At 38.7% G+C, this 23942-nt stretch overlaps 1 protein-coding gene and 1 long non-coding RNA gene across 2 annotated transcripts in view; one reads left to right on the top strand and one right to left on the bottom strand.

Moving 5' to 3' along the window:
* Positions 1-7269: 7269 nt before the first annotated feature.
* The window catches only part of TMEM50B (transmembrane protein 50B), a 34214-nt gene continuing 17541 nt past the window's right edge, over positions 7270-23942 (top strand). The window contains exon 1 of the mRNA XM_032473975.1: positions 7270-7426. The gene's annotated coding sequence lies outside the window, so the exon portion shown is untranslated. The remainder of the gene's footprint in view (positions 7427-23942) is intronic.
* Positions 20374-21509, bottom strand: LOC116661584. Its single transcript, XR_004317538.1, has 3 exons — positions 21496-21509; positions 21430-21431; positions 20374-20453 (listed from the first exon to the last, which is right to left on the bottom strand). It is a non-coding gene; the product is annotated as an uncharacterized LOC116661584 (long non-coding RNA).

A 23942-nucleotide genomic window follows, 5' to 3' on the forward strand; every position in this document is an offset into this window, starting at 1 on the left:
TATCTTGAGAGTTTTGGGAGATGCCTGTTCTAAATGCATCGCTCATGGAGCCTGCCTGCCGACAGCCCCATAGGGGCCAAAGTCATTGGCCTGAGGACAGCGAGTACATCAACTGGATGATAAAGTGTTACACAGTACAAGGTAAGGTTCTTTATTTTGGAAAAAGAAAATCTATTTTGAAAATTCACATGTATATAGTAAAAAATCCAATCAATGAAAAAGGATAGGCAATAAATAAACGAGTTCTTCTTTACCCCAGACTCCCCGAGATCCAGACCTCCTGAGCCTACTCCCCAGATCTAATCACTATCAACAGTTTCTTGCTTATCTGTATTAGTTCTCTATTGCTGCTGTAACAAATGGCTACAAATTTAGTGGCTTAAACAACATAAATTTATAATCTTACAGTTCTAGAAGTCCAAAGTGGATCTCCCTGAGCTAAAATCAAGGTTCTGGTGGGGCTTCATTCCTCCTGGAGGTTCTAGAGAAGAATCCAATTCCTTGCCTTGTCCAGCTTCTAGACTTCTGCCTGGATCTTTGACTTGTGGCCCTTTCCTTTGTCTTCAAGCCCAGCAATAGCAGGTGGAGTCCTTTGCATGTCACATCACTCTGACTCTCCTGCCTCCCTTTTCCACTTTTAAGGACCCTTGTGGTTACAAGGCCCACCCAGATCACCCAGCATAATCTCCTGATTTTAAGGTCAGTTGATTAGCAACCTAAATTCCAACTGCAACCTCAATTTCCCTTTGCTATGCAATATGACATATTCACAGATTCTGGGGGTCAGGACATGTTTAGGGGGCCATTATCCTGCGACCACAATATCCTTCCAAAAATTTTTGTACACTCACAGTGTGTTCAAGTTGACTCTTGAACAACATGAGTTTGAATGGCGAGGGTCCACTTATATGTGGATTTTTTTTCAATAAACGAACTACAGTGCTACATGACCCACAGTGGGGTGAATCTGCGGATGGGGAACCACGGACTCAGAGGACCCACTGTAAAGTTATATACAGATTTCTGACTACACAGATGGCTAGTGCCCCTAACTTCTGCATGAGTCAACTGTACATGATTTATACACACACGCTGGCTCCATCTCTCAAAACACACAAATGTGAGCACACTATAGATACTCTTCTTATCTTTTATTTGACTTGTCTGTTAATGTATCTTCAAAATCTTTCCAAATCAACACATATAGCTCTACCTCATTATCTGTTAAGCCAGCATGAGATTGTTGTACGTGCTCACAGAAAGTAGAACTAATCAATACTGAGCAAATGAAATAAATAGCAGTGCCAGGTTACATAAGGACAGACTATGAGGCATAGAGTCAGAAAATGCAAGCTGAAGTTATCATGAATCGGGAATGAGATGTGTCATAATAATGAGTCACAGGGTGTGAGGTACAGAGGTGAACACCTTCCTTGCATTAACTAACTTAATCTTCCCAGCAATCCTATAACATAGTTACTATTATTAACTTTTTTTTCACTTTTATTAGGTAGAACTGTTACAATTTGACTGCATATATACAATATATTGCATGTAAATACATATACACAATATACTGCACATATTTTTTAAAATTTACATATATGTACTGTTTATTGTTTCTAAGAATGTTTAGAGCTTTAGCTTTTTAAACTTACATAGTTATCAAAGGAAGAAAGCCAACCACAAAATAAGAATTAATTCAAAAAGATACATACACCCCACTATTAACAGCAACATTATTTATTATTAACTTTTTTTGAGAGATGGAGAAACTAAAGCAGAGATGAAATAACTTGGTTGGGTTACACAGCTGGAAAGCGGCAGAGTTGGGGATTTGAATTCAGGCTGTTTGTGGTTGGTCTGATTTCAGATCCCTGTTCTTACCCACACGAGGTTATGGTGTTGGCAGAAAAGAGACTGGAGTAGATCACATTAGTGAGTGAAGATTCCAGACTGGGATTCAGTGTGTTTTTATAGCTGGACTATTATCGTTGTCCTTTATTTCCCTTGAGGTCCTGGCCTCCCCAGCTGTCCCTAATACCAGTGAGTGAGAGGAAATGTGATGTAGGGGAGAGGGAACGGGCTTTGGAGCTCAGGAGATTTGAATTCAGATCTAGGGGTTTCCACTCACTAGCCATGTGACCTTCTTGAGCTTCTGTTTTCTCATCTGTCAAATGAGTATCATCAGACCCAACTTGCAGGAGTGTTGTAATCCTCTGGGATGATGAACATGAAATGCTGGGTGCAGGGTGGGGTCTTCAAAGGTAAATCAGTGGTTCTCAGCGAAGGCGTTCCTGCCCCCTAGAGGACATTTTGGAAATGTATGGGGGAATCTTCAGTTGACAAAATCATTAGAGGGGCGCTACTGCCAGAGCTTCTGTTTAGCCCACTTGGACCAGTACGTCGTGCTGGCTGGCATCTATTCTGACTGATTGGTAAGTCCATGCCATCGTAGTTGTTAAATATTTCAGACATCACCCCTGACCACAGGCATTTAGGAGGTAGGGCCAGGGAGGCTGGGCGTTTTGCAATGTACACGGCAGTTGACCAAATAGAGGTATTGTTCCATGTCCTGCCCAACATTCAAATGTCCCACCAGACATTCACGTGGGTGAAAAAGTCTGCTTGTAGTCATCTAAGCTTAGAATGGGATTATATTTTACATATAAACATGACATACTTTTTGCATGATTTTAAATACACTATTTTTTTTCCACAGGTGCAACTACTGTGAAAACTGTATTTTATAATCTTGGGAATTTTATCAAGCATTGTACCCTATTTTAGGAAAACATTACTGATGGCACCATGGCTTATGGCATTTAAATTATCAGTGCCACACATCTATTACAGTTTTCATTTGTAGTACTGAATGCAAGTATGTACCAGAGGAGATTGGAAACCCCTTTTAATTTAGAACTAAATGTTATTAAACTAATGGAGGTCATAGCAAGCATCCAAGAGGACCCCCAAAGATCTCCACTTTCTGATATTCACATTATTCTCTAGTGCTCTCCCACGTGTATTAGAGTTGGTCTGTGTGACCAACAGAATATAGCAGAAGTGATGGTATGTCACTTTTGACACTGGAAGCTTCCTCCTCTCTCACTCTCTCAGACCAGTCAATCTGTATAAGGCGAGTTGCCATCTCCTGAGGCAGCCTTGTGGAGAGGCACTTGTATCCAGGAACCTAGGCCTCCAGCCAACAGCCATGAGAGTGAGCTTTATTGTAAGCAGAGCCTCAGGCAAGTCTTCAGATGTTTGCAGCCCCAGCTGACAGTTTAATTATAAGCTTATCAGGAATCTTGAGCCAGAACAACTCAGCTAAGCTGCTCTGAGATTCCTGACACTTAAAAATTGTGCAAAATTATAAATAAATGTTTGATGTTTTAAGTTGCTAAATTTTGGGATATAGCCATAGATAACTAATACAGTAGATTATATATATATATATATATATATATATATGAAAGTCAGCAATCTCATTAATTTCATCAATAAGCGTTTAAAAAATATTTTATATGTGCTAACCTAGTGTAATTAAAGTCAATCTATACTATAAAAATTACATATTGAACTGATTCACTAACTTTGGGGTCACCTATTGTGTTTCCAGCTTCTACTGTCCCCAGAGGCCTTCTGTCTAACTTTTCTATGGTTTCCTGTGCTAATATACTACTGTATCTTTTCTGACCCATCCTCTGATCCCTGTTATCCATTGAAGAATTTGCCTCAGCAGTCTTTTAAACCCTGGTGCCCGACTATATCCTTGAAAAAGAGTACCTGTAATTATTTCACCTTTACCTTTTCCTATATCGTAACATGATGATTTTAACATGAGACTTACAAAAAACCTTGACTCATTTGTAAGAGTATCATACTTCTCTTTTTTCCCATATATATCTCTATTTCAACTGAGATTATGTTCCCCTTTTTCTGTTCTAAAATTAGGGCTTTTTGTTTGTTTGTTGTTGTTATACAACTCTGAAAAGCCAGTTTGAGATTTTTTTTTTCTTTTACTTGTAACTGAAAGAAGTCAACTGATAAATGTATCCACTGGCATCAGAGTCTAGACTTCAGAAAGAAGTGTTTCCTTTTCTGCCTGAGTCAAATGGTCTTCCAAGCTTTAGTATCCTGTTTCCCGTCTAAAGACCATCTTCTCCCCAAATGATTGACACTGAAAATTCATCCTTTCAGGAGACCGTCATTTCAGATCCACAGGAGTGTGATCTTAGTCTCAAGACACCTTTATCCCAATACAACAGTTCTAACTGACTTATTAAAAAGAAGTCTTTTTGTTTCATGACCCCATAAGCTTATGGAGAAAGTGAGACAATATTTTTGGAAGTACATATTTACACAATATGCTTTATTCAACATAGCTTCTGCGGTACACTTGGGTGTGTACTTTCAAAAGATGGGACATGAGCACCACTCCATTAGAGTAAGTTCACGAAGCAGACCTGAGAAAGTGAGAACAAACCAGAACCCGTGGGACCTGGTGTGAAGGACAGCCTGGATTGTTCCTTTCTCTTAAGAAGGTTGAACCAACTGGACTGAATTCTACCTGTCCAGTTTTAGATGAAGGAGGCCTTTTAGAACCTGTCCTGGCCCAAACTTGAAAATGGTCCTGAAGTCACAAAGGCTCCAGAATCTAGGAGAGCCCCTCCAAGGTCCTCAGGTAATAGGAATTTAAGAAAACATATGCTTAAGTAGCTACGTAATGGAATACCAACTGAAATCAGGGCATGTGTGGAGTTTTTTTCCCCAGCTGATTTGCAACTTTACTAAATACTCAAATCAGTACATTTGAAATGCTGACACTGAAATGTCAACATCAGCAAATTAATCCCATTATCTTTCAAATGCCCATATTTTTGAAAGCATAGCTATATAAATGTTTGACTCTGTTTGTGAAGTAGAAGCTTATAGAATGATAGAGAAACGAGCTGCATTGTTTTAGTCCCCACTCAAGTCTGAGAAGGCAACTCAAAGCATGTGTACCCAATGGCAGGTCAACAGTAACATCTTTCTTCATGAATGGAGGTAAGCATTTGCCAACAGATACTCTGTAATAAAGTTAAAAAAAAAAAAGTCAATGAATCGTAAAATACTTAATACTTTAAATAGTGATGAGATTTGAGACTATAGTAGAAATTTCTACTTGTCCCCCAATATCTATTCTTCCTTCCTCAGTACCTGAAATCCCATTTTCTAGCATTTCTTGCAGTTTAGTGTAGCCAAGTGACTAAGTTTTTTGTTTTGTTTTGTTTTGTTTGTTTTTTTTTTTTTTTTGCCAGCAGAATGAAAGCAGAAATGCTATGTGCAAACTTTGGGAAAGGTTCTCAAAGAGAGGGGGTATTCCCTTTGTCCTCTCATCTGCTGGAATGCAGGCATAATGGCTAGAGCTCCAGCAGCTCTTTTATACCATGAGGTGACATTAGGAATAGAGGCTGATATCTTTCAAATGCCCATATATCTGAAAGCATAAGTAAGTAATTGTGTGACTCTCTTGGCTGGAATAAGGAGGCTGGATCTGACTCCATGACATGCCAGACCAGCTCTAGATTAACTCTGGACTTCCTCAACATGAGAGGAAGATACCAATTTTGTTTCAGCCACTGCTATATTGTGGTTGTTTTCCTTTGCTCCTTGTAACCAAATCTAATTCTAATACAATAATGAAAAAAGAAGTAAGATTTAAAAGCTTATTTTAAAAAGTCAACTTTTATAGGTCAGCAATTTAACTGGTTTTAAGGCTGCACATATTTCAAAAGTAACTTATTCAACAAATATTTATTAAGCACTTAAGATCCTAGCCCTGTATCAGGATGATGTAACTACAAGTGTAAATCTACCAAGTGATAAAATATAAACAATAGAAAAATAGTATCCCTGAAAATGAGAACTGAGAGATAATGGAAAAAATAAGAAAAAATAGAGTTGTTCCTCTTACAAGTATAAGACCTAAAGGAGTTAAAAAGACAACATAACACCATTTGCAGCAACATGGATGTTCCTGGAGAATGTCATTCTAAGTGAAATAAGCCAGAAAGAGAAAGAAAAATACCATATGAGATCGCTCATATGTGGAATCTAAAAAAAAAAAAAATATATATATATATATAAATACAAAACAGAAACAGACTCATAGACATAGAATACAAACTTGTGGTTGCCAAGGGGGAAGGGAGTGGGAAGGGATAGACTGGGAGTTCAAAATTTGTAGATACTGACAGGCATATGTTGAATAAACAAGATTATATTGTATAGCACAGGGAAATATATACAAGATCTTGTGGTAGTTCACAGCGAAAAAAAATGTGGCAATGAATATATGTATGTTCATGTATAACTGGAAAATTGTGCTCTACACTGGAATTTGATACAACATTGTAAAATGACTATAACTCAATAAAAAATGTTAAAAAAAAGATCTAAAGGAGTAATAGGAGTACGAGAACGGTATTTTGTGACAACTTGGGACACAAAACCTTTTATTTCATGATACTTCAGATAAGAACTTTTTAAGACTCCCATTGATAATAACTGGACTTACACAATGTCTTTTCCCCAAACAACTAAATGGCATCTTACATTCTGTAGGAAATAAAGGCGGGGCTTTCAAAGGCTTAAGTTATACGAAAAATTCAAGATGTAGCATCTTTAAATGAGACAGTAGGAAAAGACCTGACTATAAGAAAACCAAAAATCTGGTGGATGGCCCAGAAAAGCATCAGGACAGAATGAGAAGATTAGTTAGTTGTGTTGGTAACCTCAGGTTACAGTACTAGTTGGTAGGCTTGGACGAGTAACTGCACCTTTCTAGGCCTTCATTTCTGCGTGGCGGGGATTAGAAAAGGACATCTCTGCAGACCTTCAGTTCCTGAGAACCCTCCTGGAGCACGTGCCCTACACTGGGGGGCTCGCGACCAACGCCGCTGGGCCTAAAGGCAAAGAGAGCCGTTGCCCTCTGGGTCTTGGGCTCCCCACGCATGTGATCTCACAGATGCTGCACCTGAAGTCCTTGAGCAGAAATGCATTGGTGCTGCCGCCCGGAAAATAACACGAGGGGTGAGCTCTCTATGGGGCCGCGAATCATAAGGTGCGGAGTCCGGCCGTAGGGTCCCAGAAGCTCGCAGAATCTCCACACCCTCGCCCCTCCCACTGGCGTAATTGCCCCGCCCCTCTTGCCCCGCCCCAGCCAGCCCCGCCCCCCGCCGGCCACTTGCTGCGTCCCGATTGGTTGCTGCGGTGCGCACGGCGCCGCGCTCCGCCCCGCCGGCGCCCTCGCTTCGCACCCGCCGCCCACTCCCGGCTCCCGGGGGCTGAGGTGGAGCGGAGGACGCCGGCCCGGTAGCGGCGCAGTTGCCTCCTCCTCTGCGCGCGCGCCTGGGTTCGGCGTGGGCGTCGGGGAAGCCGGGTGAGTGCGGGCGGCCGGTTTCGGGGCTCGCGCCCACCGCCCGCGCGTGAGGAGGCGCCCCTGGCCGACCTGGCCCGGCCTGCGAGGTGCGGCGGCGCCCGGCCCGGCCTCTCTCTTGCGCGGCGCCGCTGGGCGGAGCGGGCCGGCGGAGCTTCTGGGCGGCCTGCGGGGCGGGGGCCTCCGCCGCCCCCTCCGCACCTGCCAGCGTCCCCTCAGGCGACCGTGGCCCGCACTTGGCCCAGGCGGGACGCAAGCCGCGTTATCTCGGCGTCTAATTGCTTCCCGGGGTGGTCTGGAAAGGTTTCCATCTCGAGCCTGTCAGCTTCCCGGGGCGACAGGCGGGCGGGGAGAGACGGTGTGCGGTCCGTGAGGCGTGTGGGGGCCACTCAAGTATTTCGTCCTCCCTCCCGTCTGTTCTGAACCATCGATGGGAATGTCAGTGTTTAGTGGACTTTCCCGACTCTGTTTATGAGAGTCAGGTACCGAGGTGGGAAGAGGAAGTGAAAGTGGATCAACATTCTTTCGGGAATTAATCATAAAGTGTTTGGTGTCCTTTTAGACAAGGAGCAGCAGAGAGTTGCTCATGTAGCAAAGGTAGTTGTTTTCGGGAAGACCATTTTGGTTTTTAACCTGTAAATTGGCTTCCGAGTTAATCACTGGAAGGTGCTTTAATCTGAAAGGTAAATCTGTGACCTTTTAAAGCCAAAGCAGTGATGTGCTCGCTCCCTTACCCCTGCTAGTGTGTGTGTGTGTGTGTGTGTGTGTGTGTGTTTTGAGGGATTCAAGCCTCCGATTGGAATGAATGTATAATCAGCGTTTTGCCTCTCAATGACATTAATTTCTCTTTTCAGAGTGTCCCACCTCTTCTCTCAAATCTTCACTTACCTGTACTATAAATTCCTTTCTTAGCAAGTCCCAAGACTTACTCCCAGGCTTATCACACCTCTTTTCCATCATCTTCAGTCACTTGTCATCTTTCAAGCATAGGTTTCAGACGTAGAGCAAACGTTAGACGTTTTTACCGGAATAGTGTTGCAAGCGTCTTCGTTCTTAAGATGAAAACCAAAAGTTGACTTGAATGTTGATGCGGCAGGAAAAGCTGGTTTGATAATAGGTGGGGGGAGGATGTAGCGTTCCTCTTCTGGAGACACGCCCTCCCCTCCTCGCCCGGCCCGGTCCTCCTCTGCCCGCTAGGATTACCGCAGCCTAACTGTCTAGTCATTTCTGAATTCACTTCTGGAGCCCAAGGTAAAACACTTATGTTATTATTTTATCCTTATCTACTCCTTCTAAATGATTACAGTAATATGTTCAGGTTGTAAACATTTTAAAAATATTAAAAATGAATATCAAGTAAAAAGTTAAAACAGCACAGAAGTATATCGAGTAAAAAGTTAGAATTCCTTGTTTCTTCACTTTGCATCCTTTACATCCTCAATTCCAGTCCCAAGGAGGGGATGATACCCATAATACTGTTGGGCAGCTGACTTAACATAAGGATACATTTCCTTATCAGTACATGCCAACGACCTACCTCATTTTTAAAATGCTGCATAGTATGCCACAATTTGGGTGTACTCTAACTTTTTTTAAACTTAAAAAAAATTTTTAATTTTGTCCCCGCCCGCCAACAAAGGCACTGGGGATTGAACCCAGGACCTTGTGCACTCCAAGCACATGCTGTACTACTGAGCTGTCCCCCCACCCGATGTACTGTAATTTTATCACTCCCATAATAATGGATGTTTTGGTTGTTTATGGATTTTAGTAATTAAAAGCCTTGCTGCATGAAAATGGCATTTTGGGATTACGGGATAAGTTTCAGGTAGATAGTTTTTTTTGTTTTTGTTTTTGTTTTTGTTTTTGAGGAGGAGGTATTTAGCTTTATTTACTTATTTATATTTAGAGGAGGTACTGGGGATTGAACCCAGGACTTTGTGCGCTCTACCACTTGAGCTATACCCTCCCCCTCAGGTAGATAGTTTAAACAGATTATTGTATTTTAGAGTATAATTTTAGTTCTTGTCTCACTATGAATCTTCTTATAACTTAGAGGATTTTTTAATTTAAAGGCAGTAGCTAATTAGTTTGATTCAAATGCATTTCTTAGAATCTGTGGATCTTTTTATATTTAGAGACTGGATCAAGAAAATTTTGAAGACCAGGTTAAACAATGATGAATTTATTAACCTTGCTGTCATTTAGTGGTGTGGACTTTAGTTATATTGACTCATTTGATTGGCTTGGCAGGAATGAATAGGAGGGCCTTCAGGAAGAGAGGATATGAAGGGACATATGTTGTGTAATACCCTCCTGTGGTAATCCCCTTGAATATCCAACAATAACAGAAATTCTTGTTCTCTTTTTAAATAAGTTTGTTTTGTTTTGAGTTGTACCTCAGGTACTGAAAAAACTGCAGAGCACATGTAAGTGTACAATTTAAATACTACTACTGCAGTGATCAGCATTGTATCTACAACCAAATTAAGAAACAAAACATTTACATCTTCCAGGGGTAGCCTCTGTTGTGATACACAGCGGGGTGGCCAGTTGGTGAGCCAGTGACACGCAGGTTGGTAAAAGAATTTACCAGCGATTAAGTATAAGAATAGAAAGGTGTTTATTGGGGTACTCTGTCATAGACAACAGTGGGCCACACAGTTGTGGGGTGCCTTTGTGAGCACGAGGGAGGGCCGGTTGTTGGAGTCTTTTATAAGGTGGGCTTGTGTGCAAGTCTCTGATTGGTTGTAGGTGAGGTAAGAGGTTTAGGGTCATTGAAGTGTGGTGGCGTTTGACTCTGATAAGGTAGGCTGAAACAAGCCAGCCTGAGCGTTACCTAGGGCTATTACTTTGTTAGGGCAAACACACCTAGCAAAGAATGTCAGACATCTGAGAGCCCAGGAATGGGGTCGTTGGATTTTGAAGGAACTCAGTTGGCCCAACAGCCTCTATCCTGATCTTTTTGTTAAATCTCTTGCTTTTTAAAATAAGCTTTACACATAAATACATAACTATACACATATATATGTATTTACATGTATATAAATATTTACACATATTTTAAATGATATATTTGGTTTGGAATAAATAGTGTTCAAAACAAAATTCTCATACAAACTATGGGCATTTTTCAAAGTTTTATTTAACTTATTGAGTACCACAAAGAGCTGGTTTTAACAGGAATTAAGGAATGCATATTTATGTAGTCTATAGGGAAAGGAATGGCTCAATAAAATTACTGAGTTAGGTGTAATTGGTTAATGTTGCAAAGGGCAACAAAATCATAAGACCTTTGGGATTAATCTTTTCTACCAGGCTATAAAATCATAACACCTTATTAATTTCTGCAGTTAAATTCATACCTTGCAGAACCATAAACCGTGTCTTTATTAACAGTGGAGTTTTCATTAAGTAAACTGTGATAACAAAGTTATTTCCCCCCAGAGCACAGATCAGGTCCAGACAGGCTTATTAGAAGATGCTAGAGTTTTCTCAACTTAATATTAACATTTTGCTTCATAATTATAAGCACATACCTGATAGCAAAGGACAATATTGTCATTAGATGAAAGCTTCCAGGAAAAGATGAGCAGAACAGACTGACTTCAGTTTCCCTGTGTTTACAGGGGTCCTTTCTGAGGAAGTTAGTGGGCAGTGTTATGAGTGAGTCTTGGGCAATGGGGTTCCCTACAGTGAGGGCACCTGGAGGGCTCTAGTGTGGACCAAGTTCTGAAAGGACAGCAGAAATACTCTCAGAGGGAGTGGACTGTTGCTCTGTGCTTTCTGTTTCTTAGCTGCTCCCAGTGGCCTGCCTGCAGCTATCAGAGTAGGTCAAAGCAGAACCCTCTGGGAGGGAAGTGAATATCCTTTGCTGATGCAGCCTGCAGGGCTTGGAAGGAGAACTGGAACTGCATCAGCATATGCTCAAGCTCAAGCCAAGCCCAGCTGAGTACAGATAGGAATCTGGGCCAAATTCGTGGGGCATTCAGTCCTCAGGTTAAAAAGCTGGCAGAGCACTGGGACATGTTACACTGCTTCAGTCCGGCTTGGTTGCCCTCCTTGTCTGGGGCACAGCTGGTTCTCTTTTGCCTTCCTGTGTGGATATCTTCCCTGTATTCTCTTTTACTGATTTATTCCTTTGGGTGACCCTCAAACTCCAGTAGTTTCTTTCTTTCTTTTTTAAAAAATTTTATTTATTTATTTATTTATTCATTCATTCATTCATTTTGGGGTGGGGGTGGTGACTAGGTTTGTTTGTTTATTTATTTAAATGGAGGTACTGGGGACTGAACCCAGGACCTCATGCATGCTAGGCATGCATTCTACCATTGAGCTATACTCTCCCCCTTATTTTTTTACTATTTTGTCTTGGTTTTTTGGGGGGTGGGGAGGGTAATTAGGCTTATGTGTTTATTTTTTTAAATGGGAATTGAACTGGGAATTGAACCCAGGACCTCATGCATGCTAACCATGCACTCTAACACTTAGCTATAACCTGCCCCATCAGTAGCTTCTTGACAAGAAGTGTTAAGTTTTTTGGAGACCTTGCCTGTCTGAATATGTTTTGATTCTGTCCTGATACTTGACTGATATTTTGGCTGGTAATTAAGATTTTACTTAGAAATAATTTTTTTTTCAGAATTTGGAAGTTGTTACTCCATTGTCATCTTGCTTCTGGTATTGCTGCTGAGAATTCCATACTATTATGATTCCTGATCTTTTGTATGTGGTCTATTTTTTTTTCTTTCTGCAAAGTTATAGAATCTATGCTTTGATTCCAGTGATTTGAAATTTAAAATGGTCTGTTTTAGTGTGGGTCTATTTTCATCCATTAGGTTGAGTATTTGATGGGCCCTTTAAATATGGAAATACAGTACTTTCTATTCTGGAGAAATTTTCTTGAATGTTTTATTATTTTTCTCCCTCTTATTTTCTCTGTAGTCTCTCCTAAAACACCTGTTATTTAGATGTGAACCTTTTAAAAGTCTTCTAATTTTCTTATCTGTTTTCTATATTACTTATTCCTAGATTTTCTTAACTTTTATTGCCAACCTTTCTACCTGGATTTTTTAAAAAATTGCCCAATCATGTTTTTTATTTTCAAAGGCTGTTTTTTAGTCTCTGAATGTTTCTTATGATAGCTTCCTAGTCTTGTTTTAAAATGCAATATGTTCTCTTATCTGTGACATTATAATGATTTTGTTTAAAGTTTTCTTTCACTGCGTAGTTTTCCAGATTCCTGTCTGGAGGGAAAGGGTTTGGTTGCCGGTCTCCTGCACCAGAACAGAGGGACAGCAGTCCTTTATGTCTAGTTTTCAGTATAATACCTACATCTTCCATTGTGCCTGGATCCCCCAGTCCAGAACACAAGAAATAGGGGGTAAACCTCAGACTTCTGCCAGGATATGGAAGGAGCAGTTGCCAGTACTGTGAAGAGGAAAGGGAAGGTTGTGGGATCTGACTTTTCTTCCTGCTTCCACCAAGTTTTTACTGGATTGGTTCTTAGCTTTCCCTGCTGCTGGCTTGGAAATTCAGTTTTCTTGGATGTGCTAAGTCAGGTACCATTGTCCATCTGCTTTCTAGCTTTCAAAATTTTATTGCTATGGTCTCCTCTTCTGTTCTTGCTATCTTTGGGAGTTTATGACTTTTTAAAAACTTTTATTGCAGTTTTAGTGAAGTTTCAGGAGGGAGCAAAATGAGATGCTTATGTACATCTGCCATCTTCACCCAGAAGTAGTAATAGTTTTTCTCAATTAAACAGTAATGGCAGTACTGCCAGGAACACAGTGCCATCTACAAAGCAGTGGTATGTATGTGAACCATCTTCTTGGTAGCTGGTGGTTGACAGCATTGAGTGATCACATGTGCTGGACACTGCTTTTCTTATTAATTCTCACTGAGGGACGTGCTGTCGTACCCCCAGTTTACGTACCAGAAGACAATAGCCTGGGGAGGTTTAAAGCTTGAACAGTGCCTATCAGTCAGCGACTATTCTGTTAAAAATGGAATGGATAAACGAGCCTGGCCAAGTAGTCACAGCTGGGAGGAAGCTGAATGTAGGAGTGGGCCAGGCCAGTGCTAACTCAGCCTAGTCTTTCAGCTACCTGTGTGTGGTGGCTAATGCTGAAAAAGGGTAATTGTTACTTCAAGGTGTCCATTTCCTTTGAGCCTTTAGAAATGTCCTTACTGTAGGCCTTTGCCTTCCCTCTACTGCTTGCCAGGTGGGTTCCCTTTCAGCTGTGTGGGTTCAGAGCTGTGACCCTGAAGCCAGTTTCTCTGAACTGGGGAGTAGGGCATTTACTGAGCAATCCCAGACGATGCAGAGATTCCCTAAGCAGGGCTCCTGCGGGGAACCCTAGGTAGAAATGACCTCAGAGAGTGAGTGGAATTTTGCCGGGGCTGGATGAGCTCTGGGATTGTTTAGCAGGCATCTGCATTTAGGTGGCAATTCATGATTGTATGCCTTTCTATGTTTTCAACTTTTTTTACAAAAAAATTTTAAGCATACAGAAAAATTGAACAGTAGATTCAACATTTTAATATTTTGCCATATTTGTTTTATTCTTTTTTTTTCTTTGTTTAACCATTTGACAGTGTGTTGGTGACATTGACGCCTAACCCCTAAATATGGAAGCATGCTTCTTCTAATAAGGTTATTTTCTTTACATAACCACTATTGTATCATTATCACATCTAGGAAAATAATGTAATCTTCTCTGTCTGACCTGTATTCCAGTTCCCCCAAATGGCCCAGACTACCTTAAAATTTTTTTTTGGAACCAGGATCAATAAAGGCTTACACATTTCACTTGGTTTGTTAATTATATGTTTTGACATAAATGGAATTAATGATGAAATATTTTGAAGTTTCTAGCTCAGATTGTTCTTGGAGACTGCTTCATTACTGGAAAGATGGCGTTTCACAAATCTCAGCAATGGAAGGGACCCTTGAAATAATCTGGTTCAGTGATTTCCAAACTTGACTGATGTGTGTCCTGAAGGTTGAGTTGGGAGTTCGTGTGTAGACAAAGGGGTGAAAGGAGCATTCCAAGGAGATACAGATATATATATATTTTTATATATATATATAAATATATGTGGGTATATGTATGTGGCAGTTTGCATAACAGTAGATATAAGTATTGGCTACCTTGTCCCTTTTATTTCTTTGTGGCTGGAGTATACAGTGTGTCAGGATATTAGGAAGTAAGAAAGCTATATTAGGGGAAAACTAAGTACCCTGTATCTTTTGGACTATATCTCATAGGCTGTTGGAATTTTGAATGAATGGAATGATCCAATCTGAGTTTTAGAAAATTCTAGCAGACTATGGAGTTGGGAAAGCAAGGAGGATGATTTTAAGGAATAATATGTTTGAATATATTGTCACAAGATTTATTTCCCTCACTGAAATGATACTTCATATTACCAGCATCCACAAATTATCGGTTTAAATAAACCTACCTATAAAGTAGGCTCTATGTGTGTGTGTGTGAGACAGGGTAATGAGACATGTATTACATTTGAGAATTTGAAAGACAAAATAGTTAGATTCAGTCACTCAAAAGGTATTTGGGTGCCTTCTGTGTGCCAGGCACTGTGCTAGGCTCTGGGAAGACTAGTCAGCAGAAATGGACTTGAACTGTCCTTTATGGAGCTTACTCTCCGCAGGGGGAGAGGTATTAAGCAGATAATAAAATTAATAATGAAATGCTAAGGGGTTTAGATCTAGTCATGGAAATCAGCATCATCTTTCACTTGGATTATTTCAGCAACTTTTTAACTGGCCTCTCTCCTTCCGCTCAGCCCTGCAGTCTGTTTTCCGCACAGTAGCCGAAAGGATCCTCTTAAACATTAAGTCACTCTGCTCAGACTCTTAGGCCTCCCTATTTTAATCAGTAAAAACTAAGGTTCTTACAGTAGCTCATGAGGCTCTGTAATTATTCTTCCTTGCCCCTGTCCCCTCTCTGACCTTGTTTTCTCCTACTTTTCCCTCTCACCCACTCCACTACAGCCCCCCTGGCTTCCATGTTGCTCCTTGAATACCTGGTGCTGCCCTGGGGCCTTTGCCCTGCTGTTCTCTCTGGCAGATGCCCAGGGGCTCTCTCCCCACCTTCAAGTCTTTGCTGGTGTCATCTTCTCAAGGGGGCCTACCCTGACATTTCAGCTGTCCCTGCTATCACCTGTACTTCCAGTGCCCCTTACTCTGCTTTGTTTTTCCCCTATGGCATTTATCACTGACATGGTATATTACTAACTAACTAACTAACTTACTTACTTCCTCCCTCCCTCTTCTCTTTCCTTTTCTTTTCTTTTCTTTTCTTTTCTTTTCTTTTCTTTTCTTTTCCTTCCTTCCTTCCTTCCTTTCTCTTCCTTCCTTCCTTCCTTTCTTCCTTTCTTCTTCCTTTCTTTCTTCCTTTCTTTCTTTCTTTCTTTCTTTCTTTCCTTTCCTTTCCTTTCCTTTTCTTTTCTTTCTTTCTTCTCTTTTCTTCTCTTTTCTTTTCTTCTCTTTTCTTCTCTTTTCTTTTCTTCTCTTTTCTTTTCTTTTCTTTTCTTTTCTTTTCTTTTCTTTTCTTTTCTTTTCTTTCTTTCTTTTCTTTCTTTCCCTTCTTAACTTATTTTAAAAATTATGTTTATTCTGCCTCCCCACATCCCCCAAAGCTTCACATGACCAGTGCCTTTGATGTGTTCATTGTTGTATCTTAAGTGTCCACAGCAGTCCCTGGCATGTAGCAGGCACTCTGTAAATAAATGTTGAATGAACAAAGGGAAAGCTGATGTTTTAGTTGAAAAGTGACAACTAAGCAGACATCTGGCAGTATGAGCAGGAGTTAACTAGGTGAGCTGGGGATGGAAGTTATCAGATGGAGGGGGTGTGGTTTTAGATGGGGTGATTTAGCAAACATAAGGCACTAAAAGAGAAACCAGAATCACTGGAGAAAGAGGAGAAAATGTTTTAAGAGCAGGCTGGGGCAAGTAAGGACGAGGCCATATTACAGTTTTATCTTTATCTTAAAGATAGTAATTGGGAAGGCAATGAAAGATTTTAAGCAGAAGGGAGATACCAGCTTTGTGCCCTTTAAAAAAAAATAATTCCAGCTGCAGTGTGGAGAACATTTTGATGGGGGCAGGAGTGGATGTGGCTAGGTCAGCTGGGAGGCTATTGTGATGGGACAGGTGAGAGAGCAGTACTCAGGTGATGGTGGTGGAGGGGTTAGGTAGAGAAGTTAGACGAGAGATATTTAGGAGGCATAATCAGGTGATGGATAGGATGTGAGAGGTCAGAAAGAAGTAACAAGGATGACACCTGCATTTCTGGCTTGTATAACTGGATGAATGAGGATTCATTAATTGTAGGGAAACCTGGAATAGCATCAGATTTGCAGGAGATCATGAATTCGGATTTGGACATGTTGATTTTGACATCTGAGGATGTCAAGCAAGTAGTTGGATGTATGGCTCTGAAACTGGATATTTAAATCTGCAAATCAACTGCATAGGGAGGTAGCAGAGGGGAGGATTCACATTTTGAATAATTAAAAGTTGTTAAGGATATTACTGGGGCAAGTTATATAGTTGTAAAATTAAAGTGTCTTTAAAAATCTGTGTTCCTTATCCTTTACTTTGGTTTTTAGATTTAAATCTTATACCAAAATTCATGGTACTTAATATTAAATTTTATCCTTGTTATATATGATTTACAAGTCAGAAAGTAAATAATAAGCATCCTGAGATTAAGTATGTAAAATGTCTTTTCCAAAAGTACTTAGCTCTCTGAATAATTCATGGTGTTGGATTTTAGGGCCTATTAAATATTCACACTGTGAGTGCCTAGAAACCAGGTTTATAGCAACCCAAGAAGAAAAACAATATTCTCCAGACTCCTTTGGCAAGATACGAATCAACAGTAATCACCGCCGTCATTGTGGACCTCATTGGACTGCTTTCTTCTTCCAGATGATCACACTGTTCCTCTAAACTGGGACTGTTTCTCTTCCATCTTGTTCTTCTTGCTCTCTTCACCATGGCAGTGGGATAGTAAGTTTCTCCTCAAGAAACTGAAAATGAGAGAAATACTGTGAAACTGGTCCAATGACAGCAGTACAGTGTAATGGTCTTGAGCACAGATTTTGCAATCAGATCTGAACTTCAGTGGAATCCTGTCTTTCCTCCTTGCTGGCGGTGTGACCTTGGGCAAGTTGTTCTCTAAATCTTTTTAGTAATACAAGGTAATGATAGTAATTGCCTTAGAATATTTGTGAGTATTCAAAGGAATAGTTTTTTTGAGGATGGAATGGAGTTGTTTGTAACCTATAAGCACCTGTAACTAATAGTAGTACTAGTAATAATGGGGAGGGTATAGATTTTATTTTTGTTTCATTTGAGCCAATTTGTTTTGCTCTGGCTATGTAGACATAGTATCTTGAATGACATTTAAATTTTGTTAATGTCCTGATTTTTTTTATCTTTAAATGGAGGTACTGGGGATTGAACCTAGGACCTCGTGCATGCTAAGCATGAGTTCCCCACCGACCCCAATCTCCTGATTTTTTTTTTGTAACAGATTTTTTTAATGATACAAATTGTAATTTAATTTTAATTAAGTGTTGAATGATTTCTCTGCCAGTTTGTAAATCCTTTAATGATGAGGGCAAAGTTTTATTCAGTCTTTATTTTGCCCATGGTGCCTTGCTTGTAGAAGATGTTCTGTAGATATTCCATACATGCTCTGGAGGAGTGTTTTGCTAATTAAATACCATTATATATGCAAGTCTGCTATTATGCTTGACACACAGTAAGTCAAGGAAGAAAGGAAGTGAGTCAGAGATGAACTCTGAATCAGTCCTCAGCCCTCTTTCATATTTTCTCCCTGAGCTGCCCCCTGACTTCAGTTACCACTGTGAACTTCTAATCTGTATTTCTGTCTTAAACCACTTTTTCAGTGGTTTCTGTACATCTGTCTTATGTACATTTCCACCTGCATGTCCTTTGGTCATATCAAATACATTATGCTCATGCTCTTCTCTCTCATTCTCCCTTCCCTGTTTTGGTTAGTGGTGTTTCGCCAGCCGTTGGGCACCCAAACATCATCATTCTTAGCTCTTCCCTGCTTGCTAAAAGCTACCACTTTAATATTTTTCAAACTAAAATCTTTTCTTTAGCCTGTGTCAGTATGGCCTCAGTTTATATTCTTATTCTCTTCCTGTCTAGAGATGCCTTTCACATTTTTTTTCAGTCCCTCCACACTGCTGTCACCAGGATTTCCTTTCTAAATCATGGAGCTGATCTTGTCACTTCTCTGCTTGCAAGCCTCTGGTGGTTTCTTACTTAGAGCAGGGACTTGTAAACTATGATCTGTGGGCCAAGTCTGGCCTGCCACCTATTTTGTAAATTAAATTTTATTGGAATACAGCCATGCTCATTTGTTCATATATTGTCTATGGTGGCTTTTATGCTATGCGGGCATATGAGGGTTGAATGGTTGACACAGATTGTTTGGCCTGCAAAACCAAAAATATATACTATCTGCTTCTTTACAGAAGATTGCTAATCCCTGGCTTAGAGGATAGGGTTAGATTTGAGTAGGCTGAAGAATCCTTCATGATCTTGTTCCAAACAGGTTAATCTCTATCACTCTTTGAAATTCGTTAAGCTCTACCCTGTTCTGTTGTGGGCCTATGTAATTCTGCGTATTTTATTCCTTCGTTTTCATCTGTTAGACTCCTATTCATGCTTCAAAACACCAAATCCTTGATCAGACTTTCCCCAGCTATTCCCAGCAAGTAGTGTTCTATAACACTCTTTTTGTATTTCTGTTAAAGCACTTTTGTATTATAGTCCCAAGTGTATGTGTATTATAGCACATTTTGTAATGCAATTATCTGTTGTTCTGACAATGTCCCTCACTAGACTGTTCCCTACATTGGTTGTCTTAATCATTTTGTATACTCAGTGCCTAACACTAGTAGCGTTTAACAACTAGTGAAAGGATAGATGAACAAATAGCTGGTATGAAGGTTTGATTAAAGGAAAAAATTTTGAATTAGCTGTATTATTTGGAACTTTGATGTATATGGAAATTGCTTAGACTATGTTTGTATGTTAAAGTGTGTAGTTTTCTCCTCTTGCTTTTTGCAGTTGTCCTTTGGTTTCTTAAACTGCTTGGAAATGAAAATTTCATAGTTGAATCACTTAAAATGCCCTCTAAAAAGAATTCATTTCCTTTTAAAAAGAGTTGCCTCTCTTAGTAGGAATAATTGCTATCTAATGTATTATAAGACTTGTGAGTCCATTAGTTCAGTTCAGTAATCTTGTTTGTTTGTTTTTTTTAAATTGGTACTGGGGTCAGTTTTGTGGGAGAGCATACCAGTAATTTCCTTGACCTCAAAAAAGTTTTTTTAAGTTTATTAAAAGTAGTTACAGATCTGTTACATTATATAAGAGATTTCTCAATAGGCACTAAATATCAACAATTCATTGTGTTAATTACAATAACTTTTTAAAACTTTGCATTTGAAAAAATGTAATTCATGCTCAGTGTGGCAAATTTTGAAAATAGACAAAGTAAAACAAACATACATATATGTATAATAACATTATGAAAGTACTGGTATTTGTCCTTCCAATATTTTTACATATGTATGTGTTTTTTATGTACATATGTATATATACACACACACACATATATACAGTGTTGATTCTTTTTTTTAAAGGAAATAATGCTATAGATACAGTTTTAATAACCTGCTTTTTTTCATTTAGTATTAGTCATTACTATTTCTCATGCCATTAAATATTTTTCAAAAATAGATTTTTAAATGTGTGCATGAAGTAAACTGTTTAACTTAAACATTTATTCTATTTTTTAACATTCAGATTTTCTCTAAGTAGTCTTTGCCTTCATTTAGTCTCCAAAGTCCTGTTATCTTATGTTAAATATTGTGTACTTGTTTCCACTTTAATCCAGGGGATCAGTGTTTGTATTGTCGGTTTTCATTAAATCAAGACTGTGTCATGATAAAATATGCTTCTTTTTGGGAAAATATCAATAATAAAACCCATATGAAAGTCAGTCTTCTCAGTTCAGAATGTTAGTTGTTAATATACTAGCTGTCACTTTCCTTGTAAATGTTTACCAGTAGTGGCTGTCTTGGTGCCTTTGCTCTTGTTATCCTAACCTTATTCTGTTTGTTTCCCATTACAAACTCAGTGAAACTCCAAATCCATTATGAAGTCCACATTAATCTGCAGTGTAACCTGGCCCTTAACTGTCTCTCTTTATATTTATTGCAAGTCACTTCCTCCACTAACTTACTATATCCTGATTCTCTTTGGTACCAGCTCATTCTACCTTGCTAGTATCAAAGGGACTTGGCTTTGTATATAATCGTTCCTGTCCCTGCTCTACCTCTTTTGCTTCTCCTTAATATAATTAACTTCATTCAGATTTTAAATTTCACTGTGTTTAAAAATTTTAGCAAATGTTGCCTCTTCAGAGAGGCTTTCCCTGACCATTCTAAAATAGATGTCCCTTTTGTTTTTTATTAGGATCCCGTGCATTTTCTTTTCTTCATAGTAACAATTTGTATTACTTGTTTTGATGTTTCCCTTGACCCATCAGCTGAAGCCCAAGGAGGGAGAAGACCATGATATTCCAGAAGTCAGTATTTGGAAATAGCTGTACATTCAGCCTTCGGTATCCTTGGGTTCTACATCCATGGATTCAGCCAACTTGGGATTGAAAATATTCAGGAAAAAAATATTCCAGAATGTTCCAAAAAGCAAAACTTGAATCTGCCAAGTCCTGGCAACTATTTACATAGCATTTACATTGTATTAGGTATTTTAAGTTCTATATCTAGAGATGATAATTGTGGTATATGGGAGGATGTGCATAGGTTATATGCAAATACTATGCCATTTTATATAAGGGACTTGAGGATCCACATGTTTTGGTATCCATTGGGGGTCCTGGAACCAATCCCCTGCAGATACTGAGGGACAACTGTATATTTTCTGTTTATAGAACTGTTTATAAATAGAACTTTTTATAGAATAGTTTATAGAACTGTTATAAAATAGATATTTTATAACAGGGAGTAAGATTTTTGTTTTAACCTTCAGACGTCTCAAATTCACAACCTTCCCTAAACTTGCTTTTAACCAGTTAATATTTAATCTTTGATAACGATTCATCTCCATATCTGCAGAAATATCTTGATAAAATGTGCCTATAGTACATACTGAGTAAGGCTTTAATGCAGCTAAAGCATATCTGAATGATGACATTTAAAAAAATGTTTGTGGCCAAAGTTTACATACTGTAAAATACACAGTTCTTAAGTATACACTTCAGTAACTTTTGATAAATGTATGTACCTGCATTATCACTATCACAACCAAGGTATGGAACATTTCCATCACCCCTAAATTTTCCTTGTAGTTAGTCCTCAACCCCTACAGGCAACCACTGCTCTGATTTCTGGAACTGTAGATTAGTTTTGCCTCTTAAGCTTCATTTAAATGGAATCATACAGGATATATTCTTTTGTGTCTGCCTTCTTTCATGTAAATCAGGTTTTTGAGATTTTCTTTTTTCTGCATGGTTATATGTATCAGTTCATTCTTTTCTGTTGCTGAATAGTATTCCATTGTGTGATTCACTCATAATTTGCTTATCCATTCTTCTGTTGATGAACATTTAGGTTGTTTCAGTTTGGAGCTAATATGAATAAAACTGCCGTAAACTTTCTTGTACAAGTCTTTTTTGATGTGTGAATATGTGCTTTTACTTCCTTGGTAAATACTTAGGAATGGAATTGCTGGGTTCTAGGGAGGTTTATTTTTTAACTTTAGTAAAGAACTGCCACCAGAAATGTATGTGATTTCCACTTGTTCTACAACCAACAGTCTTTTTAATTTTAGCTATTCTAGTGGATATGTGATGATATTTCTTTAATTTGTGTTTCCCTGATGACTAATGATTTTGAATACCTTTTCATGTGCTTTTTTTTTTTTTCATTGTCTTTTTAAGTCTTTTGCCCATTTCAGGTCTTGTGCACACTTTTTATTGCTTATATTTTATCTTTTTATTACTCATCTTTTGGAGTTCCTTCTACTTGTAGGTACGAATCTTTTATCAGGTATTTGTTTTGCAGATGTTGTCTCCCAGTCTGTGTTTCTAGTGTTTGGACCTTCTGTGGTATATTTATTGTCCTTCTTTTCAGGTTAACAACTGGACTCATTACTTTAAATTTAGAAGTGTTTCACCTAAATCCGTATTTAAGCATATTATTTGAAAATGTAACTGATATACTACTTAGAAATAAGTTATCTTTGTGGACATCCTACACAGTGTTATAATTTTTGCTGTAAATAGTTGTCTTTTAAATAAAGAGAAGGAAATAAAACAGTCATCTGTATTTACCCACATATTGATCATTTCTGGTATTCTCCATTCCTTCCAGTAGATCTGAGATTAATCTGGTGTCATTTCCCTTCAGCCTGAAGAATTTCCTTTAGCATTTTTTTAGTGCAAATCTGATGATGAATTATCTTAGTTTTGGTTTACCTGAAAATATTTTTACTTTATCCTAATTAAAAAAAGCTTTATTGCTGTAATGGAAAAGAATGTGTATATATATATGTGTGTGTGTAACTGAATCACTTTACTGTATACCTGAAACTGACATTATCAGTCAACTACATTTCAATAAAAAGTAAAAATTAAAAAAGGCAAAAAAGCTTTGAGATACAGTAAACGTATAACATTCACTGGTTTTAAGTGTACAGTTCAGTAATTTTTAGTATATTTGCAGAGTTGTGCAGTAATCACCAGAGTCTAATTTTAGAACCCTGTGCCTGTTAGCCCTCATTCCCTATTGCATCACTAGACAACCTCTTATTTACTTTATGTCTATAAATTTACCTCATTTGGACATTTCATATAAATGAAATGTACAATATGTGGTCTTTTGTCTTTCACTTAGCATAATGTTTTTGAGGTTCATCTATGTTGTAGCATGTATCAGTCCTTTGTTCCTTTTTATTGCTGAATTTGTATTCCATTGTATGGTAGCCCACATTTATTTATTCATTCGTCAATTGATATATGTTGGATTGCTATACTCCTTGGTTATTATGATTATTGCTGCTATGAACATCTGTGTACAAGTTTTTGGGTAGACATATGTTTTCATTTCTCTTGGGTAGATTAGAGTAGAATTGCCATCACCCTCACTTTTGAAGAATATATTCACTGGTTATAGAATTTGGGATTGTTTTTAAAAGTACTTCAAAAATTGTCCTTCCACTGTCTTCTGGCCTCCATTGTTTCTGATGAGAAGTCATTTATCATGCATTTTGTTCTACTACCCCTGTATGTAATGTGATTTTTTTCCCTCTAAAGTTGCTGCTTCTTGTTCTTGTTCTTCTTCTTTTTTTTTTTTTTTTTTAATCTCTGGCTTTCAGCAGTTTGATTATGATGTTTTCCTTGTATCTATCCTCCTTGGAGTTT

The sequence above is a fragment of the Camelus ferus genome, chromosome 1 (genome assembly GCF_009834535.1).
Source record: "Camelus ferus isolate YT-003-E chromosome 1, BCGSAC_Cfer_1.0, whole genome shotgun sequence".
In the NCBI taxonomy this organism is placed as follows: domain Eukaryota; kingdom Metazoa; phylum Chordata; class Mammalia; order Artiodactyla; family Camelidae; genus Camelus; species Camelus ferus.